This window comes from Empidonax traillii, unplaced genomic scaffold, assembly GCF_003031625.1.
Source record: "Empidonax traillii isolate 1590-97213 ecotype Southwest subspecies unplaced genomic scaffold, ASM303162v1 scaffold12:size2584012, whole genome shotgun sequence".
Taxonomy (NCBI): Eukaryota; Metazoa; Chordata; class Aves; order Passeriformes; family Tyrannidae; genus Empidonax; species Empidonax traillii.
In genome coordinates this window covers 1,535,707-1,559,696 of record NW_020955205.1, presented here as the reverse complement: position 1 = coordinate 1,559,696, position 23,990 = coordinate 1,535,707, and the positions used below count along the sequence as shown (strand labels likewise).

The following is a 23,990-nucleotide window of genomic DNA, read 5'->3' as shown; positions in this document are numbered from 1 at the left end:
AGGTGGTCTTTGGGTTTTGTCAGTAGCTTTTTCATTTGAACAAATTTAATGGTTTCCCCTTCGGTGGTTTTCTGGCTGATGTTTGATCTCTCTCGTTATGAAACCTCGCTGGTTCCACACTCACACTCCCTGGGGCACAGGCCTATGAGGCTCTTGCTGTTACAAACAGCCCTCCACTCCAGGCAGGCAGTGTGAGAACAGAGCAAATACCTGCCCAAAAACCCTGCTGCAATCAGGGCTTCCCCTGTGGGACTGTGGATATTTATAGCCTTGTCACAGAACATCATAATTAGACGTGCCCACGGGGCAGCCGCGACCCAGAGCGTTGGCACCGCTTGGGGACCCCGTTATTAGTCCTGTGTTGGCAGAGGGTTTGGCAGCACATATTCTGACACAGCAGCACTTTGGGGAATTCAGCCATGCTTCCATTTTGGGGTGATTAGTTTGTCACCTGATGCTAATGCAGTTGCTGCCCTGAAGACTAAAGTTGTCTTTTTTTACAACAGGTACAGATTCCACATCAACGAAATTGAAACTGCTCAGGAGGAGCCGCCTCTGTTTGGTCTCCATAAACTGCTGGAGTTCATCCTCCATGAACAGTTCTGCAGTGGACTCGAATGAGGCTGCAAAGGTAATTGAAAGATTCATTTTACAATCTGCCAGCAAAACTAAAAGGATTTGAAAAACACAAGTTCCCTCAGAGAACTTGTTCAGCTAGAGAGCTAAACAGCCATTTCTTGGTTGACGTTTATTTTTAAGCCAATGGAGATCTAGTTTAAATTTGGCCTCAAACAGCCAAATTAGAGGTGAAACTGTCAACTGAGAACTGAACTCAGGCTCCTTGTTTCCTTCCCTTGAGCCACCTGGTGCCCAGTGAATTTTAGTTTGAGGTAACGGAGAGGGACACAGGGCTTTTGGATTCATAGGGGTTGACTCAGGCCGAATAAAAGGTATTAATTAAATACCTGTTTAATTGTGGAAATAGCAAGCTCGTTCCTTCTGGGTCATTTCAAAGATGTGACACACTGACTTCCAAGAGTTTTCACTGGAATACTTGTATTAAAAGCATGGGAAGAGAGAGGTAAGAGTTATGGGATTTTTAGAATGGAAAGAGTTAAAACAATGCCGACAGTTTCCACTTGTTTCTTTCTCCTGGTTTTATGAAGTCCTTTGTATAGGAAATCTTTTTCTTGATGCTCTTTCGTGGTTTGAGCTGCTTGTGACTGGGGGGTGGTAGGGGGACAATGGTTTTAATCAGTCTTCAGTTATTGGAAATGGAACTTGTTCCCTTTAGCAAAAAAAGAAGAAAAGTGGAAAGACTTTTTCTGCAGGAAGCAGACAAAAGCTGTGTTCCCTTGCCTGTTTGAAGAATAGCTATGGAGAGCTGCATACATGGCACCTGTTCTCACAGCCGCTCAGGGCTGATAGTCCTTTGTGTGTGAGCTTTTGACCTCACCCAGTTTGTGACCACGGGCTTGGCTTGGAGAAACGGGGGTTTGCCAGACCCTTATTAGGCAGGAGGCAAGAGGAAAGGGACTGAGGGTGGGCAAGGGGAGGAAAGAGCAGGGAGGGCTGAAAGCCAAAGCTTCCAATTCCCAAGGAGCCCTGAAGACCTGTTTTTCTTACTTTGAGCTCACAAGTTTGAAGCAATTGTCTTTATTCCTTGTTAAGTTGAATTTACATACGCAAATGAACTCGTTCCCTCTGACCTACTTTGGCCAGTTAAGCTGTGGGCCTGTGCACAATGTGGGATGGGGAGGAGCTTTTCCAAACCATGAATTCCTTTATTGTTGCTGGGACCGGTCATGCGTATCCGTAGTGCCTGGGATGGAATCTTTAACCAGAGCTGATAAACACTGGGCAGCACCCAGGGCAGGATTTGCATGGTCTGTCCAGCACTCCCATCGTATCAGCCCTTCTGTCTGCCTTTCCCAGGAGTCCTGGAGTCAGTTATTCCGGTTTTGTGTGTCCAGCTCACTCATCTGTGTGTCATCACACCTTCCCTGCTATCACACTGCTTCCTGAAATCCCTGCCTTTGATCACAGGCCTCATTTAATCCCAGTTGGAACTCTTTACGGACTCATACATCAGTCCATGTCCATGGAATGGGTGTGTACCTGTGACATTTCTTGGGAGCCAGCAGGAGAACACATTGGGGTGGGTGGTCACTATTGGTGAGGCTTCACTGGGGGACGAGGAGGAAAAAGTGCAAGGTTGGCTCTTTGGATGGATGCAGAAAGCCTGGAAAATTCAGAAAGTTTGTGCTGAGCCATGCAGATGAGCAGAGGAACTCTAATTAAAATACAGACTCTGTGTTGTTTTCAGAAACTGGGCAACATTCCCCATTCGAGCTCTGCCAGCAGATCTCAATCCTGGACTTCAGCATCCACTGCTGCTCTGCTCCGTGAGACACCCACTCAGCTTGGCCAGCACAGCTCAGTCTTGGTCTGTAACACCTCGTGCTGTTCCAATTCTGGGCCCTTTTTGAGCAGAAAATGCCATCTCTAGTAAATTGTGCCAAATTGCCTCGTTTTGGCCGCAGAACTCATTTTCACTTGTCACCTAACGGGATACCTGGAGACTTCCATCTTGTGCTGTCAGCAACAGAGCAAAAAGCATGTGAATGGCCAGCCCCCTGCTAAGCCCCTAATTATATAGTGATGTGTTAATAACAAACACTCTTTCATGTCTTGGCAGTTGCAGACCTCTCCTCAGTAGTGCAGCACTTCAGAAGTAGAATCACATGGGAAAGATGCAAATCCCAGTTTAAAATAATTGGTATCAGCATGGTCTGTTCCCAGAATGAGAGCTGGGAAGAGTCTGAAGCTGTCAGATGCCAGTTGTTGGATGTTCTGCAGAATCTGAACCATGCTGGACAGATTTGCCATTGCAGAAGTGAGTGTTGCTGCACAGAGCATCTCTTTCCCTCCCTCCCTGGTTATGAATCTTCCTTCCTCGGAGGCCTTGCCCCCCCCCCCCCCAGTTCTTGAGAGCTCGGCAGTGGGGGTTGGAACAGTTTCCATTTTGGCTGAGACACCGGGGCTGGAGCTGGCAACATCCACATCCAAATTGATGCGTTTCTTTCAGTTGGAGCCAAATTGCTGGAATTTGCAGTGCTGGTGGCTCACACCCTGTGGTGATCAGCGTGGCTTCCAGAAAATACACGGGAACTGGAGCGGGCGTGACCCACCACCCGTGCTGGTGAACACCCCGAGCAATTAGAGGTGGTGGCATTGACTGCTGAGCTCGGGAGCAGCCGCCTTGTTTCTGGAGCAAATGGCTCAGATCAATAGAGATGGAACAACTCAAAACCTTGTGGGGAGAAGACAGGTCAGGAAAATATCCCCAGGAAGTGAGAAAACCTTGGCCTGAAGGTGTTGTGATTGCATTTCCATTCTGGCCCCCGTGAGACTCCAACTGCAACACTGTCAGGTGCCGAGAGCTGCAGAACAACAGGGCAGCTGAACCCCTGTTTATCTGTCAGGTGTGGCCCTGTAAGCAGTCGTGTGAGTGATGAGGTGTGTTACAGGTGTGTTGTGCTGCTCAGAAAAAAGAATGGGTATATATGAGCAGAGCAGTTCTTTAAGTGTTCTCATGTATTCTCAGCTTGGCAAGATGGAAGATGACTGACAGATGCTCAATCTTATCTTTTGGAAGGAACTCTGAAACCAAAACTCTCAAGTTATTCTTTAGTCCCCTAAATCCATCCAATTTGCATTCTCACTGCTGAGTGTTATGCAGATTGTATCTCTTCATACATACTTTGGATTCTGCATTATAGATGTTATAATTTATATTCACATCATTGCAGCACAAACAGCAGTGCTGGTGTCCTTGGTTGTGAATGTGCCGTGAAATGTTTGGTTTCTGTTGAGCCTGACCTCACTCCTGTGCTACAAAGGGTGTTGCTAAAACCTCACCACGTACCTCTAACTCACAAACTGGTGTAGTACAACCCCACCAGCAAAATTACGTGCCAGAAGTGCTACCCTGATTTCTGTTACCACTGCAGAAAACTCCTGAAAGATGGATCTCTGAGAAGCCTTTGATTTACAGCCCTTCAGGCTGTGGTTGAAGCCCTTGGTGTGGCAGAGGACTGTGGAAGAAGGATTTAGGCAGGCCTGGAGAGACCAGAGTAGAGAAGCCAAAGTGTTGGCTGTGCTGTAGGTCTGTCTGCTTGCAGTGCTGTGGGGGGGCTGCTGAGAGTACTTTGCAGGGGATTGGAGAGCCTCAAGTCAGACTTCTGTGAGCAGGAGGGAGGGAAAAGGCTTTCTGTGTGGCTGAGAGCCCCACAGTTTGACCAGCAAAACACACTCGTGCTCCGAGCATTGTGTGGAAACAGGCTGTTTGCGTTTCCCGTCCAGTGAGTGTCACGTGCCAGTCTGGAATAGCCAGTCTGGGGCTCGGGCACAGGGTCTGTGTCTGTGGGGAGCAGCTCAGCTGCCATTCTGCCATTGCAGTCACGCACAGAGCTGTGGAGGATGGCCCAGGGTGGGACAGCATGAGGTGATGGGGACATCAGGTGCACAGTGCTCACCCTGGTAGGTCCTGCCTTACCAGTCAGTCGCTGCAGAGCAGCCCCGGGGCCTCCCCTGCCCCACCCTCCTGAGCCCCGTCTGTTCCTCAGCACCTTCCAGCCAGGTGAGCCCAGGCTGTGCTCCAGCTCCAGGAACTCCAGGCCGTGGCAGTCTGGACTGTTCTGCTCTCCCAGGGGTGGCTGATCTGCTGACTGATAGGACGTGCCTTATGCAATACTGTGAGCTGAGCATATTTTAACATGCTAACTGAACCCTGAATCAGATTTTGCAATGAGTGTTGTATTGGTCTTCTGAGAGGCAGTTGCTTCAGAATTTCACCTCTGAGACTGCCAAACCTATTTGTGTGTTTCATAGTTCACTCTGTAAAGCACTCACATACATCCCTGTGTTGTGTGTTAACAGGCACAGCTCATAAATAGTGGTGCCTGGCAAACCTGTCAGCTCTAGATCTGTCCACAGAGGTTTGAGCCACAGAATTTGCTGTGACAAAGTCATCCCTGGTATTTTCCTTCTGAGTGAGTGACAGGAAGCATAGGACATGGAGTGTTTGGTGGAGAATGAAACCAGGGTTGGAATTGGGGCTGCACATGCAACCAGATTTCTTTGGAAGGGTAGAAGAAGTCTCTAACCTCTTTCACTGAGACAATGATCAGAGAAGTGGAAACACAGCTGAGCAAAGTGATTCTCAGTCAGAACATCCGGAAAATATTTTATAAAATAAAGAGGAGGTGAAGAAGCGAGAGAATGGTGAAACTGGTTGTATGAAGAAGGGCTTGAAAAAGATTTCAAAGAAAGTATCTCATAATCTGGAAATAAAACTATAAACACAGGAAACCACAGAAATCCAAAACACAACCTGTCCTTTTATAAGTAATATTTGAGGTCTGCTCTTGCTTTAGTGAGTACATAGATATTGCTGAGGCTTTGTGTGAAATTCCTTTTTCCTTTGTAGTTTTGTGGCACCTCTAAGTCTTGTGAGGATGTGTTGCCTCTAGGCTGGACAATGTGTATGACAAGAAAAGGTCACTAACCAAAAGAGATCAAAGTGAAAACCAGGTGGGTTCCCAGGGAAGCTGCTGGGTGACCAACCAGCTGAGGCTCCAGAGACTTCCTTTTGCAGGTCTGCGTGTGATTTACACTGTGTCTGTTCTGTGAGCTCGGAGATCGTGCTTCACTAATCCTGCAGGATTGAATGCTTTCCTGCACTGTCCTCAGGCTCTTTGGGGTGACAGGGTGGTTGATCTCCCAGCCCCAGAGCACAGCACCTCTCCTGTAGGAGTGGCTGTTGTGCCCGTGGCACTGGTGACCCACGCTCTGTGCTCTGCGAGGCGAGGCAGGGGGGCTGAAGCACAGAGACAAGCACTGAAAGCCTCTCCATGCTGGACATCCTGAGAAAGACTCTTCCTCCTTCATCTTTACCCAGGTTATAGAAGAAAGCAAGCTGATGCTTTTCTACCTCTGCTGCTCTCTGGATTTTAGAAATGACTGCAATGACATTTCCCTTCTCAGCAGAGGCCAAGACAGATTGTCAGGTCACTTTATTCTTTCCTGTTTTGCCTCGAGCTGAAACATCACATGTGCAGAAGACCTCAGCAGCAAGTGCCTACTCCATCTGCTGTCTAGAGGAGGTCATTCATCTCCAAGGGGAACACTTAGACTTTTCAGTGACTTGCTCCTGAGGAATCAGCTGCTGACAGAACACTCTCTTTAGCCACACACAGGCTTACAAGGACAGTTTTGGTTGCCCATCGACCTCAAAAACTACATACTATAGAAAATGAGCAAGGAAGAACAACAGTTGTTGATCTGGACCAGCCTCTGTACAAGGAAGAATTGACTAAACAGGAACCTTTGAGCTCCACAGCAATGCTGTAGAGGGCTGTGATGTCCTCTGTGTCCCAAGGGTGAGCAGTGAGGGGATGGCTGGCTCTCCCTTTCCCAGGTATCTGACTGTTCCAGAGGTGAAACTGTGCTGTGGGAGTCTGCACTCTGACGTGCTGTGACTGCCTCGTGCCCTGCTCTGAAGAGGAGAGGTGTTACTGAGCTTGGTTTGCACTTCAAGTGGAGTCCCAAGATGCCAAATATGGAGGTGTGTGAGGAAGCCTTCCCAAACAAAGTTCCCTTAGAGGAAAGGAGCTGATAACTCTTTGGAGTCTGCGGTGGATTTAGCACTTTAATTGGCAGCCAAAGGTGAGAAAGACAGGTCTGGGCAGCTGCACAGGACACTGGGCTGGGAAAGGGCACACACTAAGCACCTGATGACCAGGCTTTGAGATTGTCCAGATATCTGTGTTTCCAGATAAGGAGCAGGAGCCCATGAACAGCTGGGTTTCCAGGGCAGTGCCTGTTCCTATCTCTGTTGAGACACAGGTGCTGAGATGCTTCTCACTGCTGGGCTCTTCAGCTTTCAGCTGGGCACTTATCCAGCTGTCCATCACTCCTTGGATCTGGTCCATGGGAAGCCAAATGTGATCTGAGGGTTGCCACTGTGGTGGAGATATCAAACAGACACCTGGAATTTAATACAGACTGAGGTAAATTCGGGCTGAAAATAGAACTGGGCTGTGCCTTGAGTGCCGGGCTGTGAGTCTGTGATGGGGCTCCTGCCTGCGGTCATTGCCCTGTGGATCAGCTCAAAACACAAGGCAGAACCAGCTGTTTGGGTGTAGCTGTAGGAAAATCGATGTGGGGCAGCTCAGAACATCAGGTGAACTGAAAGCCAGGGCAGGGATTTTCTTTCTCCCCCACGATCTGATCACGTGAGTAACAGCAGAGTGAGCTCTTCCACTCTTCGTGGTAGAACTGACAGATAGTGCCGGGGAGGCGAGACTGGCTCTGTTTGCAGCTGTGAAACCATGAAGGGATATGTTCTTTGTGAATTAATTAATGTGGAGAAAAGGCAGTTTAACTATTTGACAAAAGATTCATTACCACCCACTTCCCAGCTGGTGCTATAGCGCAGCTTAGCCATGGACTGTCAGATTTCCATCAGCCTTCAGTGTTCCCACTGAAATAGCAGTTCTTGTCTGGCAGGATGGGGAATAACAGTTGTGAGCCCTGTGCTGCTCCTGGGTAACAGGCATGGGAGGTAGGACGAGGTTCTGCCCTGCTCCAAACAGGGCTGGCTGGTGCTGCCTGTCCCGTTCAGCAGCTGCCAGAAATGGGAGCTAAACCTGAACCCCTCTGAGCAGGGATTGAGGTTCATTTCCTGGACTGGCAGAAGCTTTCAGGAATCTTTCCCTTGTCCTTTTTGTGAAATGAGGGGAGTGTTGCCATGCTTCACCCCAGGGGAAGGGTTTCCCCTGCAGGTTACTCAGTGTCTCAGCAGCACAGCAAGCAGGGAGGTGCAGCTGTCGGTGCAGTACTGGTGACATTCTCAGACAGCTGCAGATGCATCTTCAAGACAGAAGCTGAGGCAAATCGTAATCACAAAGTCATTTGTCTGCTAACAAGAGCTGGGGGAATAAACCTAAAATGAAATCCTACTTTGCTGTAACAGCCTGTGGCAGACACCTGCTGAGTTCCTGGGGTCGGGACTTGACCTAGGAAAGGTGTGTGCTGCCAGTTCAGAGACCATTAGGATGTGTAAACTCCACATTCCTTCCAAACCTTTCACATATTTGCAAGCCTTCAGTTAGCCCTTCCAAAGGGAAAACTGTTAGGGAGACATTTACATCCATGTGATGCACCCACAGCAGGTCTCAGTGATCGGAACTGAGAGGTGACCGTGTCATGTTGCCAGCAAAGGGAGTGGCAGCAGAGCTTTGCCGTGCATGTCACTGCTATCAGCAGAGCAAAGATGCCTCTAAATAGCACAGGAATGCTTAGCAATTGTGGTCTCATGTGAAAAGTTCAAGCTGTATTTCAAGGACAGAAGGTATTCTAAGAAGGAGGAGATTGAATCCCCAAGGAGCAGTTGTAAAATGCCACTGTTAGTGCCCCCAAAATGCCTTTGGCGTATTTTGCTGAAATGACAATGCTGGAGGTTGTGTCTGTGTGATGAGAAAAGGACACAAGGGTGCAGAGTTGGGACCCTGAGCAACCTCGCAGATCATAAATACCACAAGGCAGCAGGAAAACGAGATCTTTATTCTGAGTAAAGGAAAACACAGAGAAAGAGGCATCAAGTGAACTTTGGGTGCAGTTAGCAGGGATCTGAGAGCAAACTGTGCAAGACAGACTTAGAGCTGTGAAATATTTGCAGCTGTCAAGACTGAGGGGCACCAGGGAAGTGCCACTCTGTGCCTGAAGACACTTAAACAGATAAGCTCTTGCAGCCCCTTGGAAAGACTGACCTGGGAGTTGCATGGCAGGAGACTTGGATAAGGTGTTTTTGAGAAGGGGAAGGAGTCAGAAGGACAAAGCAAGGAGAAGGAGCTGTATATCTCAGACAAGGCTGACCTAGTGAATCTAGCTGGGCATCTCTTCGGCTGCCTAAAGCAGAAAATGCTTTTAAAAGATTCCTTTTGTGTGTTCTGTGCATTCTGATTTTCATCTGCAATGTCACCCTGGAAGTACAAACTGTAAACTCCAGTCCCTGCAAAGCTGGGGCTCTGCAGTTGTCCTCACTTTCCTGGGATTCACTTCTTTGCTGGAATAACAGTTGGTCTGAGCTCGGGAGGGAGCTGTGGGCAGTGCAGAGGGAGAGCTGGCTTTGGAGCTGTGAGTGAGTGAGGGGTGTGCAGTGGTGCTGGTTCAGCGAGGACAGCTCTGTCAGGACAGTGTCACTGTCACCCTCCTGAGATTGATCCCATGTCCAGCACTGGGACCACCACTGTCACAAACACATCTGCAGCAGACAGAGTAAACAGAGGGCAGTCCTTGGGGCTGCCAGAGGGGGACAGGGCAGCCTGGTGCAATGTTTGATGTCGGGGGAGGGGATATGTCCAGTGACAGACTCAGGGGCACGTGGAACTCACCCGTGTCTCCTTTGGACTTGATGTGTTCCTCAGCCTGCAGCACCAAGAGGAGAACTTACTCATTTTTTGATGTCTGCACGCCCTGAAGCTGATGCTGTCAATGTTACCATAGCCAGCAGTGGTGGAAGAACCCAGGCAAAGCAGAAAAGCGCTAAGAAAAGCCAAATCCTCTATCACAGGCACAAAAGACCACCTGGCACTACCACCAGCAGATCCTACCAGTGTTACGCTGCTTTTTGAGAATAAATCATGCACTTGGAAGCTGCAGAATCCATTGAGCAGGTAAATGCTCACTCACAGTTCACTGACACCACAAGTACATACACTCACTGCAGGTGTAGGATGAGTGACACTTGGAGGACAGGGATATACGTGGTCTTGGGGACGTGCTCAGCAGCAGGCAGGAGAAACACAGATCTGCCAGCCTGTCACAGAGCACAGAGCAGACTCTCAGCCCCATTACAGCCCCATGTAAGCAGCCTCCTGTCAGCACAGCACTGACTTGCACCCACCCACCTCTCACCTCCCACACAGCACGCACAGGAGTTTTCACAGCGGCAGCAAAAGAAGGAACAACCATCCCAAGTCTGGGGGAAATCCCGTCAGTGCCAAACAGACTGAGGTCAGGTGGGGTGTGAATCACGGCTGGTGTTGCAGGGGATGTCTTGGCCAGGCAGATCTGTGAGAACGTGCAACATGTGATGTTTAATTTTGCCGTCTGGGATGGATGTGGCAGGAAGAAATATTGCAAAAGGCCATTTCTCAGCAGCAGGTGCTGGTGGGTGCACAAGCCAGGGTAGGACCCAAGGGCGCATCTGGCCAGATGCTGCGAGTGCCCACGCTGGGGAGAGCAGGGCTGGGGCACGGCACAGGGCTGCTGCTTCTGGCTCACAGGGAGCCCTGGGCCAAGTGAAACGTTCTGGTCAATTGAAATCCCATTTGATTTCATTTGTAATTTCTTTTGCTGACTTTATTCCAGCAACCATCATGTGGTGCTGAATGTTTGGTGGCTGTAGCTGGGTCTGGCTCTGATGCTGGTCCCTTGCACTGAGGAAGGGCAGGAGTATTTCCAGTTTTCAAGTGTTTTCCTGGCAGCCAGGAAACCTGTGCTTCCCAGGAGTGGTGTTCCCTGGAGAAAGGCTGCCTTCTCCAGCACATTGCTCTCCTGACAGTGTGCAATCACTGAGCCAGGCTTGGCATCTCAGGCCGTGTTTAATGTCCAGCCTCCTCTCTGAGTCTAATGAAGGGGCCAGAGCCCTTTCTGGATCTCCTGGCGATGGAACACCTCATTTTCACCCACTTGGAATATAAAATGACAATTGTAGATGAACTTTATTTATTCTGTCTGTGCAATGTATCTGTATTCATGAAGCTCCTTGGCTCCCAGCACTAGGAGCAGTAGCTTGCCCTTTAAAATGATAATGATCCCAAGCAAACCAGGCAAACTCCCTATAGAGACAACATTTGTCATTGCTTTGCTTTTGGCTTCACAAATATCTTGTGTTTCTCCTCCTAAAGCGTATCCTGTGCACTGATGGGTGCAGGGATGAGGTCCCAGGGCAGGCAGGTGTGGTTTGGGCACGGAGGTGCCTGGAGCACAGTGGGAGACAGAAGCAGCTGCTGAAAGGCTCTATACCACGCCCCCCCCCCTCCCCCCCCAAATAGTGGTACAAGAGCAGACCGGTGAGTTTTTGGCTGCTCAGGACACCTCGAGCTGCGGCCACCCCTTGGGTGATGAGCAGAGACCAGCGTCCAAGAGAAGGACAGTTGCTTTATTCCTCCCTCGTCTGGGAGATGTCAAACCCAGGCCACCAGCAAAGCCTCCGTCAACCTCCTCACCTTTGCCTGAAGTGCCCAGCGCTGCTGGAAAGCAGTAGGGGAGCACAGACACTGTCTCTGCTCGCCCAAATCCCTCCAAGGTGCGTGGCAGTCGGTGCCGTTCTGGGCGCTGCCGGGGTTATTTCTCTGCCGGGGTGCCCGCGGGGCTGTCCTGAGGCGGGGCAGCCCCCGGGCTGCGGGGTGTCCGTGTGCGGGATGCTCCGTGCCGGGGTGCCCCGCAGCCGCGGGAGAGGGCGCTGCGGGCCCGCGCTGCTGCAGCGCTGCCGGGCTGCTCTCACAGCCACAGCCACAGCCACGGAACCTCCGAGCGCGGGCATCCCCCTCGGAGAAACGGGGCGGCAAACTTCGCCCTAAACGGGCCCAAGAGGGAGGGACAGATCGTCACCGTTCGCCTCTGAGGAACAGGGAGCCTGCCAATTACGTTGTATTTAGTGCGGGGGTCTCTTTACCTAGAAGGTTGTTTTAGGGGATTAATGTGCTTTCGAGTTCAGCTGCCGCTCACCAGAAAGGATGATGTGTTTTGATTCATACCATCAGATGTCTTTTCCCTCTTCTTGTTCTGTTTTGGTTGTGCCCTCAAAATACTCAGTCCTGAAGGCTGTCACTAGAAAGAGACGTTAGAAATGGTCCAAATCTACATCAGAAAAGGTGTATCGTGTCACAGGCATTCGGTCTTTTCCCATTTCCATGGAAACGTGCTAGCACGGACTTTGGCGGTGTCAGGCAGAGCAGCCTGGCCCTCCAGCCTGGCAGGATCGACTGGATTGTCTCTCCGAGCAGCTTCTGGCACCAGCACACCGAAATGTGCCTTGGTCTCATCAGGTTTGGAAAGACCAGGTAGCCTGGTCCTTTAGAGTAACAGCACTTGATCTATCGCGTCAGAAACAAGAGCTGGGACAAACATTTGACTCCCAGCTTCTCCCTTCCCACCCTACCCTTCCATCTCCCTGTGCCCCGTCCGGTCCCGCAGGGAACCCCGCACACCACGGGCTGCAGTTTTTAATTTCCTGGGGGGTGGCAGGGGTGGAGAGCACATCTTGTGGCGGTTGACAGGCTTTTTGTTCTGCGCCAGGCCTTTTATTAACCCCCTGCTAGATCATTCCCTGTCTGTGCTGAGCTGCCCCCGCTGCGTTCGTGATGAGAGTGTTTGTAGCAGCAGGGCTGCCGTGGGAGATTAGGGGATCCCGCGGCCCGAGCGGGGCCGGGCGCTGTGAGCACACGGGGCTGCCGCAGCCTCGCCTCCATCTGCCCCCGCCGCCGGCACAGACACCTCTTATTAACCCCGCGGCGACAGCAGCGGCCCGGCTGATGCTCCGCGACCATCCCGCACCTCCCGTGTCCCGCCGGGGGAGGGGGTGGTGGGCAGGCTGCCGGCGGCCCAGCCTGTTGCAAATGGATATGGATGGGAAGAAGGCAAAGGCAAGAGCATCATCTGCCACCCCTCAGCACTCTGCCATCCCTCAGCTTCACCCGGCCCTTTAACCTATTGTACATCCTTAGCAAAAGCAAGTGTTTCCACTCGATAATCTTGTCCAGTTCTCCTTCTGTATATAGGGCCTCAGTTCTATAAAACATTTATCCCAGAGCTGGGACTGCAGAATTTATGGGAGCAATTGAGATCTTTCTGGGCAGTTGTTTCCTTTTCCTTTTGGATCAGGCTGCTGGTGGCAGTTGATTATTTAGACAAATTAATTTGGGATGTACACGCAAGTTCTAATTAGCTGCAATTATTCACTTATTTTCCTCCCGCTTCCCTCCTGCGTTGCCAAAAATGAAGAAAATATCACCCTAACACAATGTGCCCTGCAACAATTATCCCTCAGGCCAGTCCTGAACCTCTCAATCTGCGTTCAATACCTTCATCTGTCAGCCACGATTAATTAAAGGCAATCCCACTTTCAGGGCTCTGATTCATATCACCCCAGAACAGCTTACTGGGTATTATAATCCAGACGTGATTCTAATATTGTGCTCAGTGCAAGGGAGGGGTTGCCTGAGACATCAACCCCCAGTTTCATTGCAAGCCAAGCAATAGAGGGGCTCTTGTGAGGTGAGTGATGAGTAGGTGGGACTGTGATCTCCTCTAGAGTCCAGCTGCTTCCCAGGGGAATAATGCTGCTGGAATCAGACTGGGGCAAGGCTGCTGCTCTGGGTGAGGAAGGGAAGCTGAGTTAGGCCCAGCACGATGGTTTTATGGTCTGTGCCATCTGTGTGGGTGAGTTATGTCCTACAGAGGCTTCTTTTATTGGCCAGTAGTTGCAATTTTGGAATTTGATATGATTCTGAACAGTAATTTGATATCCAAAAGCTGTTCTGAGCTTCCTGACACTGGTCTGTGGTGGTCCAAGCCAGAGCTCCAGAGATGTATAACAAACTCTTAAAAAACAATAAGATTGTTTTACTTGAGATTCTTCTGATGCTTTTAATAACCCTATATTCTCACATGGAGTGGTAAAAGCAAAGAGAGATGTGGGGCCAAGCCACACATTGGCAAAGCAGGGACTGGATTTCAGATTCATGGCTCCCTCTCCTCCCTGCTGTCTCCCTCAGACAGGAAAGGAGGTCACATCTAAAAGGGGTAATTTGAATCAGTTCCAGGTCTTAAACCTGGGAGCCCATTCCCTTTTTGCTGATGCAGGCCGTGTGTCTCAGCCAGCATCCTCTCCCAGGATTGCTGCCTTCACATTCCTTTTTAACTCTGATTCACAGTCAGGAGTCTCCTTCCCAGATGCCTGTTCCTTGCACCTTCACCCTCAGGACTTCAAAAGCCTCAGATCCAGCCTGCAGGAGTCTGAGGGCAGCTGCTGTTATCCACAGAGGGCAGGCAGCTCAGCAAATCTTCGGCGATAAGGGAGAATGATTTCCAACTTCAAGCCACCTGGAATAAAGTGGAGCTGATGATGTTGCAGGGAGTCGTGACCTCAGGACCGGGAACAGCAAATCTAGCTATGTTTGAGCTCTCCAGCAGCCCTCAGTGTCCAGTTTCATCAGTGCAATTATCTGGGGGTTTCCAGGACATCTTCCAAGTGATAGATATGTTTTGTTTTCTGCCCTTGCAGGACAAATGGCCTCGGAGCCGTAATCAAAGGGGAACGGGCAAGTGCCAGAGGTCAGCTCGGGATTTGTGCTGGGTCTGCTGGAGGAGAGCCCGGTGTTTGCATGGCACAGGCAGGAGCCTGTTCCCAGGGCTGGAAATGTTACTCTTGGCCTTCTCAGCAAAATTTACACCTTGATTTTACATAAAGGAGGGAAGGAGGGAGGGAGGGATGGAAACCCTTCCACTCTGCCGTGTTCGGGTCCAGCAGGGTTGGAGCCCAGAGCTGCGGCCGCGTTGCGTGAGGGAGCTGCAGAGCTCCCCACAGCCTTCACGTGGCTGCCTCAGCTTGGGAGTTCATTCCAGTTCAGTGAGGCAAGGGATACTTCCATGCCTGCTGTCCACACAGAGTTCTACTGTTTGAGCTGTCCCACCGTGCCTGTTGCATCCAGGAATGATTAAAGCTGGAACATTTACTTGGCAAATCTTGTAAGTTCAATACGAGGTTCAGTTAGGGAAGAGAAATGAGAACGTGTAGTGTGCTTGGAGCTGAGTCTGCCCCTCTGACAGACCTCACGGAGAATTCACAGTGGCTTTTCAGGGAGGAAAAAACACGATGTGAAACTTGGAAAATAAATAATTAGTTGGATTTTGCTGCCTGGTTGTTTCTAGAGCCTTGTTCTCGCCTTTTGCTGAGGATCAGAATGATACCCAGGCTGTTGCTTTATCTGCACTTTAAGCTTCAGCTTGTAAAGAGCAAAATCTCTGTGATCAGAATGATTTTAAGTGTATGCAAGCCAAAAAAATGCCAATTTCTCTGCTCCCCACCTAAGAAAATGGAGTGGTGGGTTCATAATAGAACAATAAACCACAGCGCTTTTGTGGGTGCAAACTGTTAGCCTGGGGTTCCCTGCGAGACACAGGAACAAAGGCCACTTTGCTTTCATCAGCCACTTGAGCAGCACAGACCCCCCCCACCCCCGCCCTCCCGGGGTGAAAGACTCTGCTGGTGAGTCTTTACTGCCAGGAGAAAATGAAAATTATACGCAAAATACAGAGGAGAGAATTCGCATCTCTGCATTTGAGTGCTGTGCTGGCTATGACATCACTGGGAGCCAATCAGCAAGCTCCCTTTGTGTCTGGCTTTCTAATAAAAGCCACTTCATCAGAGTAATTTGCAATAATAATTTATTCACCTTCTAGGAACGGCACCACCTGACTCCCCGCGCAGGCGGGGAGAGCGAGCGCGCAAAGGTCTGGAGCCCCAGATGTGGCTGCGCCCTGGTCGAGTGCAGCTCCAGCTCTGGCTTGGTTGGAGTTGCCTTCAAGTTGCAGATAATAGAAGTGACCACTTGTGTTCATTAATTACCCCATGGCTGAGCTCGCTCAGAGGTGCTCAGTGCTGCAGGCACCCCGAGCAGGGGATGGGCCCCAGCAGGAAGACAGGCTCTGGTAGGAGATGTGGCACTGGGGCCACATCACGGGGCTTTGCCAGCCTGGGCGGGGGGGGGGGAGCGCCCCCCTTGCTCCACAGGGTGTACAGGGACGAGGGGCTGCTTTGCATGGACACCAGGAGCAATCTGGCCTCTTGAATTTGGGGTTTGTCTGAGCGAGGCGCAGGGCAGCCTGTGCTGGAGGCAGAGAGAGAAACCACAGTGGTGTGTGCAGTTCAGTTCCCTGGTGCTGCAGGGAGGATCTGAACACATGGGAATGTTATGGGAGTGGCCTCCAGCAGTTGTGTCCCTCAGTGCAGCTCAGAGGAGCCTTCTTTGCAGGCTGGGATAGCTCAGAGCTCCTCTGTGGTGTCAGACATGGCCTCCATAGCTCTACTAACAAGTACAGGCCCCATTAAAAAGAGCAGCAGTTTGTGGGATCTCCCTCTGATTCCTAGGAAAATGTTTCTTTAAGCAAGGTCCCACAGCACTCCAGGGCTGAGTAAGCCTGTTGTGCAGGGGATGTGGGCACTGCTTGTCCCACGTGTCTCTAGTAGGAGCTTCACCGTGCCAGTGTGTTGTGTGGGAGGCTCCCCCAGGGCTGTGTGTAACTGCTTGTGAAGAGCACATAGGATGTGTATTTTGGGTTGGGTGAATTCCCCTAATCAGGCTCTGCACACACAATGCTGGATTTGGAAGCAGTGCACAGAGACACTAAACAGAGACCAGGAAGAAAACCAAAATAAGAGAGCGCTGCCACCCGGAATGGTTTGTTTTATTTCACAGTGAGAGAAAGCAGCAGAGCTGGGAACAACAGACAGGTGTCCTGAGTCAGCCCCAGGCAGACACACCAGTATAACCAGCAGCACACAGGTGGTGGAGATCTCAGCTGAAGATGCAGCCAGGTAAAAACCCAGCAGTTGTTTGGTGGCAGAGTGAGGTGGCAGTTTGATGGCAGTTCTCACAGCGCCCCTTCTCTCTGGCTGAGCTGTCAGCATTGTGTCTACACAGCCTTTGGAGATTCTGAAATTAAAAAACCACCCAAATCCAAATAATTCAACCAGGAGAGTTAATGTGCTCTGTAACTCCTGCTGTGACTGCATACAAGCAGGCTTTGTGTCAGGGGTTTCTCTGGAAGTTACCCTCATCCTGTGTGCCTGATCCACTGATCCTGGGGGGCAGGCAGTGATGAATAACCCACCTCTCCGCTGTTCTCTGGGGGAGTGTTTAGCCACCAGTCCTTACTGTGCTTATGGGATCCGTTAGGATTCACCTGGAGGAGCTGCTTGAGGAGGCACAGCCTTGTCAGCTTCTTGGGAGGCTCCCAAGGACCATTCCCTGTTCCCAAATGGCAGTTGGGGTGCCGGGAGGTACGAGGATCCACAGGCAGTGAGAAGGAGTGTTCAGGGTGAGTATGTACTCCCCAAGTAAATGCAGATATGCTTCCTTGGATGTGATAGCCAGCCTGAAGGGCCTAAGTGTCTTCAGTAAGAGTGGGGTGCGTGGCCCCTTTCTGAATCTGGGTTTTCCAAATTTGCCATTCCAGTCCCTCACTGGGGTGGAGATGTTTCCTTGGGTGTCTCCCAACCAGGAGACCCTGGCTGCAGCCCACCCCTGGGGACCACAGGCTGGCAATGAGGCATGTCCCTGCTGATGATCCCTGAGAGACCCTCTCACTGGCCCAGATCAGCACTGTGACAAGCAGTCACACTGATTTGGTGGCTCCAGGGACCCTCCAGCTGCAAGGCAGCCCTAGCCCCTACTCCCATACTGCAAAGCAGCCCTGGGAGCTTTGGGAAGTGTTTACTGATTGGATTTCACCCATTTATTTTGTTAGGTTGAAGCATAGCAGAGATAACTGGGGGGGGGGGGGGGGGGGGGGGAGGAGGGAGGGCTGTGGTGCTGCCCCCACCCCGTGTCTGTAGGACTCTTTTAAGTCTTGTTTATTGATTTACTTTGGAACTACATCCCTGGCTCAAATGAATGCAATCAGAGGTGGCAGAACTCCAGAGCAGAAGAGTTTATAACATATTTTCTAGGAATTGCTTGTCATATCTGAAGGGAAAATGGAAGGGTAACATAAACACACACAAAGCCTGGGGATAATGGCTATTACTGTGTGGAGACAGTGGTCTCAGAGCCCAGAGTGATCTGATGAAGTCGTGTAGTGGGAATTTGGGGTAAGCTGTGCTTTGCAGACTGGATTTCCTTGTAAATGGAGCTGCAAATAAAAACTCTAAATTGCTGGAACAGTTAAGCAGCACCCTGCAGGGACCAGGCCACCTTGTCCTGACTAACTCTGCATTTCACAGAGCCTGGCCTTGGGATAACCTCTGCCACTCACCCTGGGCCCAGCTCACTGAACTCTGCCTTTGGGGCTCGTGCCAGACAGAGATGTTAAGGCTGCTCAGCCCATCCCAGCACCACACCAGGGCTGTATAATATCCTGCTGCCAACAGGCCACAACTTCAAACCTTTAAACCCCAAAGCAGTTTGCCTTTGCTGTGCACTCACAAACAGAAGCAGAGAATGATGTTTACACCACTTACTTAAGGGTTAAGTGCCTCACCTGCTCTTCTCCACTGACTTGGTCAGGCGTTTCCAGGTTGTACGACATCTGGCTCATTATTAGCCTCCGATTAGGCAGCAGCAAAGTTGCTTAAACCTGGTTCAAGTGCCAGAATGGCACAGAATGGGTCCCTTTAATGCAGCCCCTTTGTTTTTGTACCACTGTTCCCCTGGTCCGTCCCCAGCCCCTCTTCCCCTTGCTCTGCCTGGGGCTTGCCAAGAACCTCTCTGCCTAGAAATGGATCCTCTTTTTTTCAGGCTCTCTTTGTTGTCTCCAGCTCTCAGAGTGACTGCCAAACACCTGCAACCCCCCCCATCCCTCTGCAAATTGCCTGAATCCCTCCCTGACAAATGAGGGGCCGTTGCCAGTGACAAGGTAAGGGGGGGTGTTCGCTGTGTGCTGCCTTCTGCTTCCCAGCCAGCTCCAGGTAATGGGGAGCTCAGGCTGTGGCATTTGGCCAACTGGCTCTGCAACCTGGGGTCAATTGGGGCCTTCAGGGTGCCACTGCTCCTGTCCCTGCAGCCACAAACACGAGCTCTGGCTCTTCCAGCGCCTGGGAAGCAGCTGAGTAACTCTGGGTAGGCTCAGCCTCCCACACAGGTCCCTGCCAGCTACAGCTGTGGGGTTGTCTTTTCCAGTCTATGGCTACCAACAAGGTGTTTTGGTCTCTCTCTGGGTTTGGCAGTGACAAGTCTACCTGTTGGTGGGGGGTGTTATTCCCCTCTGCTCACCGAGCAGGACAGGGTTACCCCTGCCTTGATGTGCCTGTCCTGCTTGACAATCCTCAAGTACTGTCAGCTGCTTCACCCGCTCCATCCTTGGCTATTTGCCCAGCCCTCCTCTTTTCTTCCTCTGCATTCCCTCTCGGGGTGACCTTATTTACAAATTTTGCATATTTAATCTCCTGCTGATGACTCACAGAGCAATCACTTTCCTCCAAGCCCGTCCTGCGCTGTCCAAATTAATTCACAGACTGCTTTCTGACAGCTCTTCATGGACACCCACCTACTGCCTTCATCTCAGGAGTTTTAAATCTCCTTGTGCTTGCTCTTCCCTGCTCCTTTCTTGATGTCTCTCTCTTACCATCCACTCACCCCCTCCCTCCTCTTTGACTTGACCTGCCTCTAAATACCCATATCTGGGCTCTGCTGAAAACTGGATGGCTCTGCCCAAAGGTTATCTCTAAAATCCAGCTCCTCCTCCCTGTGTTCCCGCATGAAATCCCTTTGGGATGCCCAGGTTTTCGGAGCAATCAGATTTCTACCACACGTATCAGTCCTGTGCAGAGCACCTCACACCTTATCGTGGGGATTTTCCTGGACCCTCTGGCAGTGCAGTGTTACAGGGTCATGCAGAGCCTGTCTCACCCATCCTGTCACCATCTCCCTCACACAAGCCCTGGAGTGCCTGTGCCTTGTGCAGACAGCCTGTTCTCCTGGCCCTGCTCCACCCAACCAGCAGCTACATTTTCCACTGCAGAGGTCCCGAGTTGTCCTGCCAGCAGTGCCAGTTCCGAGGTGCCACCGTGTTTCTCTCCCAGGTTACTGCCTCTGCAGCGGAGGAGCAACCTGGAAACACTAACAAAGCCTTCCCTCCTTCTTCCAGATCCCTCCTAAAAACCACTGGGCTTCACTGCCTGCCCACAGTGGCTGCTCCCTGGTGTCTGCCTTTGTGCCTGTCTGTGCTCCTTCACCTGCACGGGGCACTGTACAGTCCCTTTGTGTCCCCTGAGCGTGTCCTTGGGATGTGCACACCCCTCGAGCTGGGCTGTCCCTCTGTGCCATCCCCACAGCTTGCTCAGCAGGAGGACACCCTCATACAGCCCCTAACAAGGGAGGAAAGTGTAATCGTTGAAAGCTTAAATGATTAAATCTGGTCATTTTGGTTTTGGGAGCAGCAAACACGAGATTGGTTTCAGGGCTTGCAAATCTGCCAATTCCCAGGCACATTGTTGTGTTGCCTCTGTCAAACACAGCAACTCTGGCTCCCCTCCCACAGATTATCCGGGCATGCAAATGACCTCAGACAGATACACTGTCATTTTCTCATGCTGTGATTTTACTTACACCCCCCTGTGGTACATGACAATAAAATTACCCCTCTCGTTCCTTTCCCACAGACAATCTTGCAGCATGTCAGTCAGTGTCACGTGAGCAGCCCTCATCCATTGCTCCTGGGACCTGGGGGGTGATTTGGGAAGGATCTGCTGTGCTGTCAGTCGCCTCTGTTTGCCTTTAGGAGAAGGATTCTGGGTTCCATGCTGTTTCCTCTTGTGCCTGCACGACTCTTTGATCACAATTTGACTCTCAGGCCTTCAGAATCACAGCTACCCTGTAAGGTTTGCCTGTAATCCTGGTGACATGTTGTTTCCTGACAAGCTCTGGACTCTACTTGCTCCCAACTCCTGATTAACTTGTGATGTTTTCTGATGGACTCCCATGATTCTGCTGTTGCCACAGACTTCCTGTTTCTTACCTGAATTTAAGTGCTGTTTGGGTCTGAAATGCTTCTCACCTTCTCTGTCGCTGCCATCTGACCTTTATACAATTTTACTTTAGGATTTCAATGTTGAATCCATGTCTCTCTCTCATTTTTGTCCCCACAACGTACAGCCAGACCTGCACCAGTAATTTGTGTGCAGAGCCTGGACCAGCCTGCAGCGCTCACCAGCACTTGGCAACAAGGTCCTTGGCTGGAAAACACAGGCAACAGAGCTCTGACGTGCCAGCAAGGTCCCTGTGCTTTCTCATCTTCCTCCCCAAAAGACAGCAGACATACCCTCAAGTGTACACTTGGGCTGAGTGTGAGTTGCTCAAGACAGGATCAGAAATGCTTCTGGGCAGGAAGGTTTGCAGTCAAATGTTTTTCCTCTTTCCTCTTACTGCACAGGGTGTGCTTCCAGGAGCAGGATGTCAACATGAGCTGGCTGCCAGCTGCAAGCCAATGGCCACGTTGTACTTCCCAGGCTGGACCCTAATGGTGGGACAACCCCCTGCCAGTGGGGTGTGGAACTGCTCCAGGAATCCTTGTCTGCAGGGAAACCATGTGTCATGGAAGTGATGGAGGAGGGAGTGGTTATGGACAGCATTTTGGTGTGTTTGGTGGATGTGTCAGTTCAGCCTTGAGGAGGGGCTTTTGGGGAAAAAAAAAAGGAGTAGGCCAGTGCAGTGGGATTTCCAGCCCCTGGGCAGTGGTGACTTCTGTAGACACAGAGAGCTTTCAGTGGGTTCCAATCATAAAGTCATAGAATGGGTTGGGTTGGGAGGGACCTTAAAGCTCATCCTGTTCCAACCCCTGCCATGGGCAGGGACACCTTCCACTATCCCAGGTTGCTCCAAGCCCCATCCAACCTGGCCTTGGACATTTCCAGGGATGGGGCAGCCACAGCTGCTCTGGCCAACCTGTGCCAGGGCCTCTCCACCCTCACAGACAGGAATTCCTTCCCAATATCCCCTCTATCCCTGCCCTCTGGCAGTGGGAAGCTGTTCCCACTTGTCCTGTCCCTCCATCCCTTGTACCAGTCCCTCTCCAGCTCTCCTGGAGCCCCTTTAGGCTCTGGAAGGGGCTCTCAGGTCTCCCTGGAGCTTCTCTTCTCCAGCTGAACACCCCCAGCTCTCCCAGCCTGGCTCCAGAGCAGAGGGGCTCCAGCCCTCGGAGCAGCTCCGTGGCCTCCTCTGGACTCGCTCCAGCAGCTCCAAATCCTTCTGCTTCTGGACCCCAGAGCAGGAGGCAGCTCTGCAGTTGGGGTCTCACCTGAGAGGGACAGAATCCCCTCCCTTGACTTGCTGATGCAAAAAATGCCCTGTGCAGAGGCCACATCTAGATCAGGTAACTTTTTAGAGGTCTGAAAGGTCTGAGCATCCAAGGATACCCTCTGGAGAGAGGGGAGGGAGTGCACCCCATGACAGCTGAGGAAGACAGATTGTCCAAAGCACAGAGGAGTGTCTGGCTGTGGGAAAAGCTCCCAGGACAGGACACAGCTCCCTCCTTGCCCTGCCTGCCCCAGAGAAGGGGTTGTGCAGGTGTTCTTTCCACCTGGGTGTACAGAGCCCGTGTGAGTGCTCGGAGTTCCACTCCCTTCCTGCCTCTCCTGCTCTCTGGCAGCGAGGGAGAAGCACTGAGGGGGGGAGTGCACTAAGCTTGCTCTGAGAGCAGGGAGTGAATCAGACTGCAGAGAGAAATGACTTCCATTTTTCTGTACTAGTTTTAATGCTGATAATATCAGACTGACCTCCTGGTCAGACGTTCCAGGAAATTTAATGACCGACTGTGAGGAGGGACCTTGGCTTCACCTTCCAGGCTTGCAGGAGCTGCCAGACTCATCCCTGGCACGTGCAGCAGCAGCACTGATGTCACCTGGGAAAGTTTTCCTAGATGCTTCTCCTGCTGCCTGAATTCTTGGCAAACAGGCTTCACAAATCCCTGTTTGTACAGGCAGAAAACGTCATTACTCCATTCAATTATAAACCCAAACTTAAAAATTAATTGGGACAGGTATTAAATTAAGCAGGTTTTGCTCAAGTAAATATTTTCCGTTTTGGAGCCTAATCTATTCACTTCGCAATCTAAAGCAATTTTTTTAAAATTTATTTTTGGCTTGCAAAAAAAATAATAATAATATCTGTTCCATTAGGAGCTGCCGCTGGCTTAAGAGGATTTTACTCCCATTTTATGGTTTGATTCAAAGAAAATTTATTCTTGCAATAGATTTAATGATTCTTAGCTAACATTGTCTTCCCAGCTGCAGTTGGACTGTAATAAAAGAACCTTTGGCTTTTGTTAGACTTGCACATTCTTGGCTGCCAATAATGATTAATCTTGCCCCCTACAAGATCATCTTATTACTTGGGTTTGACTTGGGAGCTGCCATTCCCTCCGGAGCTCCGTAAGGGCTTTCTCCCAGAGCAGCTCTGGAGCAGTGCAGGTGTGACCTGCGGAGCCTCCCTTGGCCGTCTGTCTCTGCCCCTTAATTGCTGACCTGTGGCACTCCTCTGCACAGCACTGCTATTTTGGGGATGACAGAGAATTAATTGCCAGAATTCCGGAATACTTCCATGCGTGGAAGGGCCCTGGGAGTCCCAGTGGGGAGGATTGTCTAGACAGAGCCCTCGGGGAGGAGATGTGGGAGGTGAGGGCAGCTCCCACCCCTCCCTGACCTTGGGCAAGCACAGGGGGCACTGACCCTCACCCCAAACCAGCCACTGTCACCTCTCACCTTTCCCAGGGCACAGACAGTGTCCCAGCCCTCCTGCGAATCAGGGATGGATGGGGATGCCCATGGAAGGTGTGGGAGGAGGCTGGGGGTGTAGGGCTGGTCCAGGTACATGTCTGTGTCTGTTCCAGCAGATGACTTTGGGACACTGCCAAACACATGGGACTGGAGCTGCACGCTGGGACAGTGTGTGGGTTAATTCCTGGCCATTTGGACTGTGTTTTAATGATTCATAGTAATAAACCCCCTGGGAATGGGAAGGGAAGAGATGCTCAGCTGACTCAGAGAGCCCTTAGCAGGACACATGGGCTGACCAGTTTGTCACATGAGGAGTCAGGGAGTTTGTGGCAGATGAATTTGCTGAGCTTTCCCTCTGCCTTTGCCTGTGGCACCTTGGGGCAATCTGCTCACACTGGCGATGTTGCATGGAGGAATCTCTTCCCCC

The 23,990-nt window shown here is 51.1% G+C and overlaps 1 long non-coding RNA gene across 3 annotated transcripts in view; it reads left to right on the top strand.

Moving 5' to 3' along the window:
* Positions 1–543: 543 nt before the first annotated feature.
* The window catches only part of LOC114059916, a 78,126-nt gene continuing 54,679 nt past the window's right edge, over positions 544–23,990 (top strand). For all 3 annotated transcript variants that reach the window (XR_003571771.1, XR_003571769.1, XR_003571770.1), the window contains exons 1-2: positions 544–631; positions 16,551–16,669. This is a non-coding gene — a long non-coding RNA (uncharacterized LOC114059916). The remainder of the gene's footprint in view (positions 632–16,550; positions 16,670–23,990) is intronic.